General features: G+C 42.4%; 1 protein-coding gene across 1 annotated transcript in view; it reads right to left on the bottom strand.

The window, feature by feature from the left end:
- The window catches only part of st (scarlet), a 580,386-nt gene that overhangs the window by 117,420 nt on the left and 445,494 nt on the right, over window positions 1-17,472 (bottom strand). The gene's annotated exons all lie outside the window — the stretch shown is intronic.

Here is a 17,472-nt window from a genome sequence, read left to right as displayed (position 1 = left end):
ATGTTCAGGATTTTATTTCCTAGAATATTTTATAATGAACACGTGAACATTTAGTTTCACAGCAGTTTTCAAGCTCACATAACTCACACACTAGTAACTGAGCGAAGAAGGCATTACATTCTGTAGGACAATATCATTCCATATAATTTTACTCTGTGACTGATCAGAAAATCTATGCAATTAAATTTGCACATTGGATAAAAATTACTATTTTATTTGTGACATTCAAAACAAGCACTACTCGTGCTATTGTAGAGGGAGAGACTTTGTTTACCAGTGGAATGTAACGGGAGAAGTGATAGAGGTACACTTTCTATTTCCAAGAGAGGTGAATAACATTTTAATCCCTTGTTCAAACAACGAAAGGGGCTAGCTTTGCAGACCTAGGGGGAAGGACGTCATTGAGCCAGGTGACTTGTTCCTGACAATGAACGCCAACTCAATGGATGCTAATTCCGTGTATACTGTGTAAATTATATTTATGTGTTAAAGTCAAGATTGTGCGTGTGCTTCGGAAAAATCTTACGAGTGCTACGTAAAGTAATATGGATCCGATTCGTGTGTGCGAAGTGTTATATATTCCCAGCAAGATGATCAAGATGGATTAAGGCCATGTAAGGGAGGCTGGCGAGGATGCAACCCACCTGCCGGCAGATAAAGGTAAAGAGCATGTTGTATTTATGTGATATGTAATTGGGGATGACATGAATAATTCGTGGTCAATTTTAGGTTAGTGATATCAGGTATCCATGTATATATAAAAATTCACGTACCCAAGGGAGCTTATATTCTTTTGTAGGAATGAGACCACGGCATTTACATCTAACGATTCGGGATGTAAATGTCAGGGTGTCAGTAAAATCATGATAATCATTAAATAATAATCATATTTCTTTTGAGTTTCTCGTTAATCTTATTTGAGTCATTTTTGGACAGGAGTTTTGTGTGATTAACGTATAAATTTTTTTATTTTTTCCTTTACAGTAGGTCTTTCTTGCACAAGGTATTTTTCACGTCTCATTATCATCATAATAATGATGATAATAATAATATAATAATGATAATGATAATGGTAACAAGTATAATAATAATAATGATAATAATAATTTGATTTTTGTGGATGTTGCCGAGTTATTTTAATTTCAGCTGATGTGAATTTACAGCGTATCTGGGTTATTGTTATCTTATGTGATCACAGTTTGATATCCAGTCTTGGATTTTCTTTCCTTTGTTTTGATGGTGTAAGTTGTTAAATGCTCGATAGTTGTTCTTTTTCGTGGGTACGCAGTTTCGAGTTTCGACAGTCGAGTGTGGCAGGCAATCTTGTTTATGATGTTCAATTTTAGAAGTAGGAATCGTTGCCAGCCGGCTCTGAAATTCATGGCAGCTTGTGAATATGAGATTAAAGATCGAAGTAACAGAGTGTAAAGATGCAGTAATGTCCCTGATAATAATAATGGTGAAATGGAAAATAGAGTCTTGTGGACCATGTCGTATAATAATGTCGTATTTATGAATATGAGAACGACACGAGGAATTAGTGAAGTTATTGAGCCTGCGTGATAAATGAGCAGGCCTTTGTTGACAAATGAATAATACGTTGAGAGTAATGAGATAAATATGAGAATTGAATGATAATCAATTCGAATGATAGAGTTAAAAATACGACAGTACATGTGATAAATTATAGGCGGAAGGTTTAAGTACGCGAATATTTTTCCAGGGATGATATAACACTCGGAGATATTCTAGTAATAGGCCGAGTGGAGCCATGAAACGGAGCGAGCTTGCAATGTATAATTTTGAAAGCTAATTTGTGATATTGATGACGCATATTTCTCATTTATTTAAATTCGAGAATATCGGTTTCAGACATTTACGTCTTATGATTTGGGATTGCCGCCAAATTCAACTCAGGTGTAGCTGAGGTTTTTTTTGATAGCGATTGTTTGCATTATTAAATTTCCCGTACATTTGATTAATTTTCGATAGGCAGTGATCACGTTATTTTGAGAAATTTGTTCCCTTTCTTTTCTTTCCTTTTGATATTTTTTATCTGCCGTATTTTAGAATGTAGAGGCCGAAGGTACGTGAATCTGATTTGTATTTGTTTGATTTAAATATAGGAGTAGTTAGGTTATTTTTGCATTTGATTTCTTCTTTTGTTTGGAGCATTTGTTTCTCCAGTACTGTGTATATTTGTGTAAATACTAATTTTAAGTATTAAGTTAATGGGACCACGTGTTATTCATCGTCAGAATCAAATGAAACAAGTTCTTTACGCAGACATGAAGGCAACGTAACAAACAAATGAAATTGGACACCACCACTACGAATTAATTATGCAAATGAAACGACCTCTGGTAAAAGGTTATGTGATAAACGCCGCAAACTATCTAATTAAGATGGAATCTGCCTCCATTAACAGTAGAACAACACAGTTGGGTTATTTCTCAGTACAAGTGTAGACAGCGGCAGTGTAAAGTAAATTAATATTGTGAAGAGGCGATTTCATTTGATAAGCGTAATAACTGAGGGACTTGGCCTAATTCATGTTTGTTTTAAGTGTGCAGAACTATCACAGGAGGTAAACATATGGTATAGAATTGATGTGTTCATAAAAAAAATTGTGTTCTTGATAATTTTTCTCGGTTTAGCCACCAGTTAATTTTCCTTGTTGTGGCAAAGTGATATAAATATTAACGAGATATTATTCTGCAGAACGGGAAGTGTTCATGGATTTTCTTGTCTTTTCCACTTATTTTGTTCACAAAAACATTGATATTACAGTGAGAAATTGGCAAGTAAATTAGGAGTTGTAATCATAAATTTAAGATACCCATTTTGTTTGATTTGAGAATATTGGATTATTTAATTAATTAAGTAATAAGTTATCAAATTCCCATTTACTTAAATTTACAGGTAAAATGTAAGTCATGGGATATTTTCTGTGTATGGCAAGTCTTGGTGGACTATTGGTTCGTTTTATTTGAGTGTCAATGGACATTGGAGTCATTAGTTCGATGGTGATGATTGTTATTTCAATTTGTGACCTTCAGTCAAGTTTATGAAAGATAGATTTTGATTTTTAATATACTTAAGTTTTGTTACTTTCAGTTACTTTCATTATTTTTATTCCATTTTATTTCGATTATTTTTAATTTCTATTTCTCTTTTTCTTTTTGCCAATTTTGTTAATAAATCTTTGTTCATTTAAATTCAGTTCAGTCTTTTGGGTACCGTTATTTGTAGTTGGTTGACCCGCCGACATTTTTACTTCCTCACCCCTCATTTGTGTGGCCCGACCAACTCGAGGAAAGCTGAGGGACGGTACCAGGACGAGGAGATAGAGTCTACGTGAGCGGTACGTATATTAAAATGTTTTCATTTACAGGAGCAGCCGGAGCAACAGTCGAGCAAGAGGTGTACCGCCACACATGCCTTGAAAAGGGCACAATATATAGTACCGTACGCGAAAAATAGTTTTCTGTTGTACACATAACCCAACTTGCGCCAGTACCTGTTTCAGGTTCTGGTGAGTGTAGCCCAATGGTAGGCCCATATAATTAGATTTACGCCAACTATTAACCCTTTGAGATTGATATTTAAGTTGTTGAAATGCATGCTAATTATTTATTTTAATATCTTGAGAAATTTTTGACGAATCTATCTGATCCTCTTCAAGTTCAAAAATAAAGTTTTTTTTACAAAATATGAAAGCTTTTGAACATATTTAAAATGGCGAATCGTTCTAAGAATCATAAATTTTCAAAATTTGTAAATTACTTTCTAGTTTTTTTATTGTATGTACATTTTGGTATTTTGCTATTTCTTCTGCACATAATTTATTTGTGGACGTCATTGCGAGTTTATATTCGTTTTGGATAGTATACCAGAAAATATTCGTTTGTCTAATTCCATGGTCTACTACACAACCCATACTATCAGGAAAATCTGCTTGAATCTCCTTATTGGTGAAGATACAAGTTTGGTACACTAAATGTCAAACACAGGTTTTCATGAGACATCTTCCAGAAAACACACTCTCTCTCTCTCTCTCTCTCTCTCTCTCTCTCTCTATCTCTATCTCTCTCTCTCTCTCTCTCTCAGCACGAAACATGCCGAAACCTTGAAACTAAATAGCTGGGTGATCGTGTAAGAAGTAATGACATGAAATGGGGTATGGCTTTTGGTGCCGGGAGTGTCCGGAGGGGTGGAAGGTAAAGGCTTCTTTTATCCGTAAATCTCGGCACTTGATAGGGTAGAGTGGTTAGATCTACGTCCGGCCGCGTTTACTAAGAGGAAATAACCTGGTACTCAGTTTTTATGTAGGCTGAGTGAACCTCAGCACATTCGGAAGTGAAAAGCTCATTTCTAAATATTTCGGCTTCCTGACGGGGAATCGAACCCACGTCATTCCGTTCGAATGGAGCACGCCTTTACCGCTTCGGCCAGGCAGTTCCTGATCGTGTAAGAACTCCTGATAATTATATTTCCTGCTTGATTTACAAGAGTCTGTATATGCAACGTATCGTTTAATCCTGGTTAATAAATGATCAGGAAAATCTTTTAAGTTTTCAACGCGGAGACTGGTTGGGTCCTCAAGTAGCATCAGCAAAGGTTATAGAGGAGAAGCAAAACACCCATGGTTTTTCTATAATGAAAAGTACAAAGGATGATAATGAGGAGGCAGTCAGGAAAAGTACGCTATCCCCATATTATCGAAATTAACATAGAAAATTATTATTATTATTATTATTATTATTATTATTATTATTATTATTATTATTATTATTATTATTATTATTATTATTATTATTATTATTATTATTATTATTATTATTGGGATGCTTCATGTATTTAAGGCCGAGTAGCAATGTAGCAATGATTGCTGTATTTGTTTTGAAATTAAGAATTATGCCTTACAATTAATTTATTCTTGGATTCTTTTACCTAATTCATTATACACGGGCGGAAAATCAAATCCCAACACCATGACGGAGTTTTGCTAGATAAACGAAATTCGGGAGGCGTGTTTACACATCTGAAAGATGACGCCTTTTCAGATTTGCGCGCTGGTTAACAACGAGTGGTCCTAGTAGCGCCACTATGACTTAGGAAACTTGTTTGCTTTAAATACGCGCTGTACATTTCGTGAGGGTTAATCGTCCGGTGTTGACGTTGTGAGGTAAGTATGAGTCAAACATACCCTTTTTCTTTTGCTATTTTGCTTTACGTTGCACCGACACAGATAGGTCTTATGTCGACGATGGGATAGGAAAGGCCTAGGAGTGGGAAGGAAGTGGCCGTGGCCTTAATTAAGGTACAGCCCCAGCATTTGCCTGGTGTGAAAATGGGAAACCACGCAAAACCATCTTCAGGGCTGCCGAGAGTGGGATTCGAACCCACCATCTCCCGGATGCAAGCTCAGAGCTGCGCGCTCCTAACCGCACGGCCAACTCGCCCGGTAAACATACCTTTAAGGAGACGAAGAAGGCAGTATCAGCAGCTTACTGAATTTGAACAAGGCTGTGTAATAGGGCTATGAGAAGTGGGTGTTCTTTCCCCAATATTGCACAAAGACCAGGTTGGAATATATCCACAGTGCATCGGTGTTGGCAACAATGGTCACGAGAAGGCACTGTCACAAGAAGATCAGGGTCCGCCCACACATGGGTCACGCCACTACGGAGATGTAAGACTACCGTATTCGCCACATGGCTGTGGTGGATCGTACTGAATCTGCAGCAGCCATTAGAGCTTCAGTTGGCACCAGAGTGACACAGAGAACTGTAACAAATCTATTCGTTGACGGAAAGATACGAGCCAGACATCATGTTGCGTTCATGCCACTAACTCCGAATCGCTGCCATCAGCGACTTCAGTGGTGTCAAGCTAAAACTCATCGGAGGGTGGAGTGGAGATTTGTTGTGTTCTCAGACGACAGCCGTTTCTGTCTCGGTGCCAGTGGTGGCCGTAGGTTGCTAAGGAGGAGGCCAGGTGAGCACTTGGAACCAAGATGTCTGCGGTGTCGACACGCTGGATCCACGCCAGGAGTTATGATTAGCAGAGGTATTTCATTTGATAGCAGGAACACCCTCGTCGTTATCCCAAGAACCTTGACAGCGGATTTGTAAGTCAGACTGTTGATTGAACCGGTTCTGCTGCCATTCATTCGTAGTATTTAAGGGGGTGCATTCCAATAGGACAATAGGAAACAGCTTGTCCTCATAAAGCTGTTGTCACCCAACGTGCTCTACAGCGTGTCGAAAAGTTGCCTTGGCCTGCGAGATCACCAGACCTTTCGCCCATTGAACACGTATGGAACATTATTGGACGACAAATCCAGCGTCATCCAATACCAGCATTAACTGTTGCTGATTTAACTGACCAAGTGCAACAGGCGTGGAATTCCATTCCACAATATGACACACGGTACCTGTGTGACACAGCGCATGTTTGCATGCTTGCATTCAAAATCGTGGTGACCATCACCTCTCGGTAATATTTAAATCTTGGGCTTCCCCACCTAATGTCGTTTGGTCTTCGCAGGCGACCTGGTCTGTCTTGAAAATTCAAGTTAATTTTATTGATTCCCAGACCATTTTTCACACGCGTTGGACTGTCTAAATGCAGTATCTGTTGCATATAGGCATGCTTAAAATTAGCTGTTGGCTTCGTCAGTTACTGTACTTTGAACTCAAATTAAGGTCCGTCACCAATATTAACCTTATACCCTTGCAATTTTTTAACTCTCGTAAGTCAACGTTTAAGCTCCTGGACTCGATAGAACTCTTCAAACTTTTTGGAGTTGAAAAATTGTATTCGAATAAGTGACACTATTGCCATTTTACTAATATTTTTAAACCATTTTTTCCAGTCTTGCATCTAGAGTCGCGTTAGCAGTCTTTCTTCGTTTACATTCCTCGTTGAGCTGGGTCCTTATTAGCGCATATTCTGTGCTCTCTGCTTCTTTTCTTAAACAGCTGATGAGGTCCTTGACTCGAAGATTCTGTCTTTTAGCATCCCTCGACATAGTTGGTAGTTCGAAGATGCCTGTTGTAACAACTGCAAAACTCGACTGGTACTTCTTCGTTTTCTATCTCTTTATCTATCCATCCACGAAATATTCCAAAGATCCAGAAAGTTTTCCATTGTCAGACACTCTGGAATGTATTTCCAGCCAGCCGTCGGAAGCCTCCTGAGGCCCAAGAAACACATTCGGATAATCATTATTATTTCTTCGTTCTTCACTTTTATCTCTACTACGGACAAATACAACCCTAGAGGCAGAAATTCCTGCTGACACACAATTGACTGTCACCGTCGCTAGATTCCACTATGGTATGGTTTAAATAGCGAGAGGACGTACGTGCTTTCCGCTGACTCATTTCTCCTCGCCAGGCGATCTGTACTTCATAAGTACCAGCCAGGCAACTGTACTTGATAGTACATCATCCAAAAGAGCATTTTCTACTGATGTACTTTTAAGTACACAGTACGAGCTTTGTTAGGAAGAACTTCTCAGTGCTAGCACTTTTTCAGGTTTTTATTTCAGGAGACTACAGGAATGGCGGTACTGCGAGACGCCCTACCAGAGGACTACAGAGAAACAGTGCTGGAGATTGTTCAGTGGGTCGAACACAGGACCGTCCCGCTGAACCTGGCCCTCCCTGCTCTGATGGTGTACTATCGACCGGGACACGACGGCTACAGAGGCCTATCTCATCATTGAACTCCTCACCAGACTATAGGGGGCTGCAGGGAAGGACTTCTCAACCGACGCCATCGAGAACATCCTGAACTGGGCGATAATCATTCGCCCCATGGGCCCAGGCCAGATCGGCCACTATGAGAGGAGCTTTTCTGCTTACTTTTAGGTCACCCGACTACCAGGATGGAGAAGCTGCCCTGCCGGCACCGGCAACCAGGAGACAGACACCCAGACGTCACAGATTACGTCTACAGTCGAGGCGCAGACAGCCAGGAGGCAGAGGAACAAGCAGGTGGGCACGGACCCACACTACGTGGCTCCCCCTTAGCCGAGGACCGAGGACGACTACGGTGCTCCCGAGCGCCACGATGGCGCGACTTGCTGTACTGCACCAAGTACACGCAGACCGACAAGGCCGCCAACCAGGATAGTCCACCACCTGCCAGGGCCACCCAGGGAAGGCCCACCACCCGGGCGCAGACCAGGAAGGCGACCCGGATGGCGGAATGCGGCAATGACCAGGACGTCCCCGGGCATTCAGAGGCTGCTACCCAGGCCCGGCCTGCTAGCGCCTCGTTCACGATGCAGACATCTATGTGCACCATATAAGAGAGGGAATGCACAGATATGCCAGCAACCTGCGATGCCACCGCCGCCGTCAGCCAGGAGGGAGAAGACGATACTGCAGTGGGGCGACCCTCCACACCACGGTCACCAGGCTGGGAGGAGGGCTACCAGGACGCGGCCCCTTGCCCGCCGAGAAGAAACTGCCACCGCCAGGAAGCAGACGCCGCCCCCGGCCAGGAGGGTGAAGAAGACGACGACGACGCCGGTCCACAAGGAGAGGGCCGCCCTGCTGCAGGCCAGGACTGCTCCCGGGAAGGCAGTCGAGCGAGGAGCCAATCTGGAGTGGACCTCAGCGGGTAGCGGCAGACAGGTGAGAACAGAACGTCCCCCTAGGCAGCTCTTGCAGTGTTTCCACTGTTTGATGTGGGGCCACCGTCAGGTTAGCTGTGGGCTCCAAGTGAGGTGCAACCGCTGTGGTGGTGATCACCATCACACGGCCTGCGCTACACTTAGTGGGGTGCCGGTGTGTGCCAACTGCGCGGGGGGCCACCCGGCCTTCCATCGCAGTTCCCATGTATACCGGGCCATGGCGTGGGCAGAGAGGAAGCAGGCCCATCTCCATGTCCCGCATCCATCCAGCAGGTCTCCGCCTCGGCGGGCTTGGCCTCATTCTCCGGGATCGGAGAGTAGGTACGAGGGACCCCAAGGGAGTCGGGCAGTTCGGCAGGCCCTAGTAGCTGTTGCCGCATGGCTCGGCAACCGGAAAGGCCCGCGCTAGCCATAGCAGAGCCCAGAAGGACTGATCCTCTGAATAACTGGACTGGCGATGAATAGGCTTATGACTTGTGCATGATACCCATTCTCAACTAAAGCAATTATCTGGACCTCTCCAGAACAACATCCTTGCATGTGCTATCTACAAAATGTCAGGTTTTACATGTAGGCATCTTTCTGTTTCCACCTATGTGGTTTTGTCCTGACCCTTATTACCCGTTTATACCGCTATTAATACCCATCACCACATCTGGCCTGGTAACATGCTGAGCATGGGGACAGGCAGATACTCCTGTAGTATCACACTCCCACTCCTCCCTGCTATCTTTTTCTTCTTAGAACTAATAACATGTCGGAGGCAATGTAGAATAGTGACGATTACCAGGCGGGGGGGGGGGGGGGAGCGGGCTTCGGGGGCCCACTCGATAAAAGAGCCCAGGTACAGAGGACGAGTTTGGCAGTCACAGCGAGAGGGTGTACGTGCTTCCCGCTGAGTCGCTCTCCTCGCCAGGCTACTTGTACTTTCCAAGTACTAGTCAGGCAAGTGTAATGTTTAGTACAAACAGGAAGGAGCAACATTTGTCTGAGTGTTTGCACTTTTAATAGCACAGTCAGGAAGCACTTTTCAGTAGTGATGTGCTTGAGCCCGGCTCGAGCTGCTCGAACAGATGACGTCAGAGTCAGAATAAGTTCGAGCTTTGCTCGCGCAACCCACCGGCTTGCTCTTACTAACACCCAGAGAACTTAAAAAGGATGCGTAAGTGCATTATGCTGGAAAGTACCAGTCTGTCCTCTTTGTACTGTTCTTTCCGTGTCTTTTGTACATAATATAATTTCAAACCTTATCTGTATATTGGAGACAGCCACAATTTGTGTTTGTGCGATGATTCGTTACAAATGCCTCCATCAGAATAAACGAATTGTCTACTAAAATGTGTTGCTTCGGCCGTGTAAATACAGGAAAAGGAAAACAAAGAATATTGTCTTAACATTACAAGTGTCGAAATAGTTACATATTTGAATGGTTATAAGACTGCAAATTTATGGTATTTTGTCTTCAGTTGACACATTTGTCATCAGTTCATGCGGATCATCTATACTATTACCACACTATTACTAAAATGAGATGGTGTCGTTGTTCTTTGTTCAGGATAGACTGGACCGATTGACCTGAAATTTGGCAAGGGTATATCCCGCGTCACGGAAGATACACTTTTGATTTTGATGTATTTCACGCAATCAGATAGTTAATATTACTGCATGATAATATTTGTAAATGTATTTGTGTGCACGATTGATGAGATATTCATCCTTTCTTACTCAAATTCTTCAATACGAGCTAAAGGTATCATTATTTCCCGAAGAGGGGATACAAACCCCCCAACAATGAGGACAGAAGGATCACCTCGCCTGCTCTCATAGCCGTTTGAAGCATGATAACGCAAGAATAATATTACCGTATTCATAATGTTGCATCAAACGTACGGTTGTTACGAGATGCACAAGAACTGTCTTGAGAGGAAATACTTCCGCGGGGAATATTACGGAAACATTCTTTGTCCTTTTCATAGCATTTTATCATAATCTAAGCCTTTTAATTTTATGGACAGCCTTTATTCCCCACAATATATACGCCAATGATGAATGTAGTAATATATGACAGCACGCACCTTCCTTATCAATATCATACACATATCTGCGTGAGCGGTGCTTCACTTCATATGCTGTTTACTTACCAGCATGTTCGCACTGTAGCCCGCCTTCGCTCGAGCGACTGATAGCAACACCAGGGAAAATGAGTGACGTTGTTTCGGATGACCGACATAATACGGAAACACGCGTGTCAGCGGAAAAAACAAACGCAATGATTCACCGGTACCCACACAAAAGAATGCTGGATCACCAGTTCCACACAACACGACCGTAGGAAGTTGTGACATTTGTACGAAGAGACACTTGTGCGGAAATGGAATGGGTTGACATTTGCACGGAACGACAAACATTCCAGGAAATTTCTAAGCATGGGTATGTCAAACAATGACACTTGAACGGAGGACCTTTTTTTTCCAGTTGCTTTACGTCGCACCGACACAGACAGGTCTTATGGCGTCGATGGGACAGGGAAGGTCTAGGAGTGGGAAGGAAGCGGCAGTGGCCTTAATTAAGGTACAGCCCCAGCACTTGCCTGGTGTGAAAATGGGAAACCTCGGAAAGCCATCTTCAGGGCTGCCGACAGTGAGGTTGGAACCTACTATCTCCCGAATACTGGATACTGTTCGCACTTAAGCGACTGCAGCTATCGAGCTCGGTGAACGGAGGACCAAGGAGGGTTGGAATGTGGAAGCAGGGGAGGGGAAGGTCCACGCGGTATAATAATAGATAGACAGATAGAGGCCTATAGAGTTCACTGCTACAGTTGATACCTGGTGACAAGTAGTGTTGCGTGTTGAACTGGTGATTATTGTTCTGTAGAAATTGAGTTCACCAAGACCAACAAGCCTTTGTTGATTTACAGCGGACATCAGTACATTGTGGACTATACCAATAAAGATTAACTGACTTATTGGCGGTGCGTGGATTTCAGGAAAAGTAATTTTAAAGGAAGAATAACAAGAAAAAGTAATGCAGTGTAGTTTAAAGCGAGGCAAGTCATGTTTGTATTCCGCATGAGGTTCGAACCCCACTGTCGGCAGCCCTGAAGATGGTTTTCCGTGGTTCCCCATTTTCACACCAGGCTGTACCTTAATTAAGGCCACGGCCAATTCCTTCCCATTCCTAGACCTTTCCTATCCCATCATCGCCATAAGACATATCTGTGTCGGTGCGACGTAAAGTAAATAGCAAAAAAAAGGGGAAAAAAAAGAAATATTTCGCATGAAGTGGCAAATGAAGTGAGAGGAAGTGTAGCAGTGAAGGAAACAGACGATGTGAATTCAAGAATTTCTACCGAAGAGGTACGCCAGCTCTTCAATCGTGGCTATGAGAATTAGGCCTACTGTACATGTCTATTAATACCGGAATACAGTATATGAAAATCAAGGCTCCGTGCAAAATGTCACCATCCTACTTCTGACTCACCAAGTACTGTTAGGCAGAGTGAGGGCTCCGTGCAAGTGTCACTCCATGCAAATGTCACTCCGTGCAAGTGTTCCAAACACGACCGCAGAAGCACAAAATCTGCTTCAACAAAGAGACATCGGACTCTCACAGCAGTCAGAACCGAACTCATCAATTCCGGAGCAGAGACATGATACCTCTCTAACAACACACAGCCAAAAGAAACATCGAGAGGAAGATATAATCAGTGAAAATTTGAAAAGATCCAAGAAATCGCGGAGTCTAACCAACATGAATACCATGAAATTAAGACAGTAGAGACTGAGGGCATCACAACTGCACACCACAGCCAGGATGATGTCACATTCACATCGTACAGTCCAAAGCGGAAACGTCGAAATCTGATAACATGCAATCAGGTATAACTTCTGTTAATTCCAAACTTCTTCCTCCCACAATTTTTAAATGGAACTTACGGAGCATGATGTCCCTAACGACTACATTCAGATAGACCTTTAACAACAAGGACGGGTGAAAATTACAGCAGCGCAATCAAGTAGCAACTGAAAATCCGAAGCACATATCTCCCGACGAACATACCGATAGCCCGACCTTCAAAACACCAAGCGGATCTTGGTCTGACGAAATGGATGACAGTATGGACATACAACTCCATACCCCAGAAGAAACTGATGCCTCAGAAGCAAACACTATATGGAACAAAAAGCATCTCTCTCCAAGAATCCCACGAAGGCAAGGGCGCCCATGCCCCGGCGGCAAGGGGGGGGGGGGGTAGTTTTCTTTCAAGAAAATGATTTAAAAGTCGGTATTACGTAGAAGTGGAAGTACCGCCCCCCCACCACCAACAGGCAGGGATACCGTGGGTGTTATTCTACCGCGGAATACAAGTCGCCATTCATCTTCCAAAATATTAAAAAATACTACATACCTCCGGATCTAGCGCTCCCCCTACAAACTGTCATATGGGCGCCCATGCACGAAGGTGAAAACAACGAGACTATCGAAGAATGGTGAACAGAAGACCCAACCACATTGAAATGCAAAATATCTCCTTCTGCGGATAGACTAATAGGACTCTCGAGAGACGATAGTGTCTCCCCATCGTAGTATACTGCAGGACCAACTCTGCCTACAGTCTGGCTCCATGGCTAAATGGTTAGCGTGCTGGCCTTTGGCCACAGGGGTCTCTGGTTCGATTCCCGGCAGGGTCGGAATTTTAACCATAATTGGTTAATTCCGCTGGCACGGGGCTGGGTGTACGTGTCGTCTTCATCATCATTTCATCCTCATCACGACGCGCAGGTCGCCTATGGGTGTCAAATCAAAAGACCTGCACCTGGTGTGTCGAGCTTGTCCTCGGATACTCTCGGCACTAAAAGCCATACGCCATTTCATTTCATTTTTACTCTCTAAAGTGCGTTGCATAATTCTTATATTAATTACTTGTACTTTCATAACTTTACATATAAACTGCATTTAAGTGGTACACAAAATCCAACTACTGGGACAGTTAATGCGTGACCAAGGTGTTGACTTTGCAATGCTTCAGTGAGTGGCGATAAAAGATCTCGCTCCGATTCTTGGTTACAAAACAATTAGTTATCGTGAATTTAAACAAACGTGGCACTACAATATATATGAAAGATGATATTGGACATTCGGAATCGATCTTTCTAGAAAATTCCAGAGGAATCAGTTCTTGTACTGGTGATTTATTGATTTCTAACATCTATGTACCGTCAGGGTCCCAGTGGGGGACTTGAGCGTAAACAGTTCTTTGCAACAGACTGTTTCAGAAAAATGTGGAAAGGCTACATTAGGAGGTGATTTTGAGGCAGTTCTGTCTGCAAAAGATCAAAGTGGTCGATATCAAGACTGTCCCGAAATAGTGCAAGGCCTATGCAAACACATAACCACCAGGCAGAGAAAATATCGGCCAAAACGACAATTTAGAAATAAAGCCGTGCGGAGTATAGTCCTAAAGACACATGGGAATTACACGAAACAACATATCCAGGCTATACCTACCAGTGTCCTCTGGCGCTTCATACCTAGACAGAATATGCAATAGCAGGGATTAACAGGATTATGTACGAAACGCTGAGGTATGTTCAGTAGAATTCTCAAACTATTGCGCTTATACTGTATATGTAAAATACGGCATCCGTCAATTGGAACACCGCATGGAAGGGATACGTGGAAATTCAACGAAGGTGTTTTAGATAACGAAGACTTGAAGGAACAGTTTCATACGGAATGGCTACAGTGGAAGAAGCAGATACAGCGCCTTCAGAACACGCTCGAAGTTTGGTTGAGGTACGCGGTACCAAGAGGCGTAACGAATCATGAAAATGTACAGCACCGACATCAACTTTTTCACACAAGGTAATTCTACTATAAATGCTTGCGACATTTATACAGAGCAGGTCCAAAAATCCCCTGACGTAACAACGCATTAAGAAAGTAAGCGTCAAGTCGTAACAGAGCACCGGAGGAAAGTAGAAAGGGTAAATTTCCGCCCCAGAGATGATCAAAACAGATGTACCGAAGCACCTTCTCTATATCATCTAACGGGCGCCAGGAAATGTTCTCCGCAGTGCCTATGTGCTGCTGCGTGAGGTAGCATCAGTAGTTTAGTCGGCAGCACGCTGTCAGATCTGTTACGCTCACTCAGCGACAGGCCAAGGTCGACAGGATAGCAGTGCAGGGAAGGCCCCACGTGTGAGCTGTGGGCTATCGAAATCATCAGTGTGTATTGCATTAAGCGAGCGTTCAGATAGATTATTGGAATAGAGCGGTAATGTTTACTACTGAAGAGAAAGTTTTTCGTTGGAATACTTTTTCCGCGAAGGCGATCGGTTTACGGGAAATGTAAAACTAGCATTTCAGGCGCGGTTTCCTAATTCAGAGTGTCCAAACCGAGATACCGTTCGGAATTTAATCAGTAAATTTCGTGTGACCATCTCAGTTCACGACGTACCGGGAACAGGCAGGCCTACTTAATTATGTGCAGTCTATTACGCAAGAAACTTTAGTAAAAGTCTTCAACAATATGTGTAGACTTGTTGAAGTCTGTCTTCGAGCACAAGGACAACACTTCCAACATCAGTTATGAATTGCTGTGGTGAGTACAGAGTTTAATGTTTACTGTTTGTTTGTTTTGTTTTGATACAAGCGGCAGCAGCCGTGGTGCTAACTTCACTGCTGATGCCACCTCGCGTAGCAGCACGTAGGCGCTGCGGAGAACATTTCCTGGTGCCCTGTGTAACGGTTCAAATCCCGTTACAAGGTGATATCTGTATTTTATTATTATTATTATTATTATTATTTCATCTGTGATATTATTATTATTATTATTATTATTATTATTATTATTATTATTTTATCTGTGAGATTACTATTATTGTATTATCATTCTTATTCAATTCAATTCTGCAATGCTTGTCGCTTGCATGATTGTAGTTAAATATATGCATATATACGTGTGTGTAGTTTAACACGAAATACATGTACAGTAAAGAGTTGCTGTGTATCAGATGTGGATATGACATTGCTACATTGTGCAATACTGGTGGAATAAATGCAGAGTCATCGCTACGTCATGGCTACGTCATTGTGAGCATTTAGTGATGAGCTCAGTTTCTTTGAGTATCCCTGGCCGCTCCAGGCTATTTTACCATTGTAGGTAACACTTGTCGCGAGGTGGGAGTAGATAATAGTTATTTCTGGAGGTTTCGTAGGTGCGTCAACCAATGTCTATAAAAGGTGGCTGCATATTGTAGCGTCAGTCATTATTCAATTGGAAGCAGAGGCCATAGTTAGTCGGAGAGTGAACGAGATGGAGAGGCCTTAGTCGGTCATTAGTCATTAGTTAAACGGAAGCTGAACAGTGAAGAATTCATTATTCTACTGGAAGGAGAGGCACAGTTGGCCATTAAGTGAACGAGATGGAGTGGCCTCAGTCAGTCAACGGGAGTCATTAGTTGAACGGAAGGTGAACAGAGAAGAAGTGGACGGTGAACAGTGATGGAGTCATAGAAGGATACACTTGCAATGGAGTCATACCATACAGACTTACAAAGAAGTCATATGATATGGAGAAGAAGCAGTCACATGGATACATCACCAAATTAGGCGTGACACATCTACAGTAAACACCAGATCTAAGGAATACGTCGTAATTACACCCAAGGTGTTGAAGGTACAGTCAAGTGAAACAGTGAGGGATATATTTCGTATAAAATGTTAAATGTCCGGTCAAGAAGAATTCAAATTCATGCCTAGTTTATTTCAGCTGCAATGTCATAATTTCATATTCTCATCTGTTTTATCGCAACAAGACTTACTATTTTGTATATACAATTTCAAGAATATATTTTGTTCTATCAAATGAATTTAGCGTTTCATTTCCATGACAGAATTAGATAACCTCAAATTAAATGGGCAAACCGAACGCCAATCTCCTTTTCCCAGAACTTATTTGGTATGTTGTCAAAAGTAAGCTTATTACCCCACACCCCAGAGATAGTCAAGATTCTCATTCTATTATTGCTGCACTGAGTGGCAGCTGGCGCCCATCAAATAACGTAGTGTAAGTAAGCAGGTAAGAAGTAAGTGTGAGTACAAAGTCTGATGATTGTGTATTTTATTTAATGAATATTAATTTTCATATTTTCCATTTTAAATGCAGATATTTCATATTTTTCAATGTAAATGCAGTTTTATATGTTTCAAAAGATAGTCGGAGAGTTAGGAACCATTACACATGTAATACGTGAACAAAGTCGAAGCCATCATGAGAGCATTCAGAAACTCGTATTACCATCAGCAGAAGAGAGTAAGAACCATCAGGATATTAAAGATACTACTGAAAACTACTTTCAGTCTCTGTTTGAGGGGACCTCACGAAAAACTGTAAACGATCAATTTAAATTATTTGACGTCATCCGAGGAAGAGTAACGAATCGCCAACAAGAAACTTTGCTAGTGGCTTTACGTCGCACCGACACAGATAGGTCTTATGGTGACGATGGTTTAGGAAAGGCCTAGGAGTTGGAAGGAAGCGGCCGTGGCCTTAATTAAGGTACAACCCCAGCTTTTGCCTGGTGTGAAAATGGGAAACCACGGAAACAAGAAACTTTGCTAAACTGTAAACTACCCTATACTGTACTATACTAGAGGGTTAAAAACTAATATGAAAAACACTAATTACTGAAGAACAATGCAAAAGATCGCAAACCGTACCGAATTCCACACACGCTGAGTGAGATCGATTAACCACTTGGTGAATGTAAGCAACAGAGTTGGAAACTAGGTTTCGAGATCGCTCTCTACCTATA

Source organism: Anabrus simplex, chromosome 2, assembly GCF_040414725.1.
Source record: "Anabrus simplex isolate iqAnaSimp1 chromosome 2, ASM4041472v1, whole genome shotgun sequence".
NCBI classification, from domain to species: domain Eukaryota; kingdom Metazoa; phylum Arthropoda; class Insecta; order Orthoptera; family Tettigoniidae; genus Anabrus; species Anabrus simplex.
The sequence above is the reverse complement of the archived record's forward strand: the minus strand, read 5'-3'. Positions and strand labels throughout refer to the sequence as shown.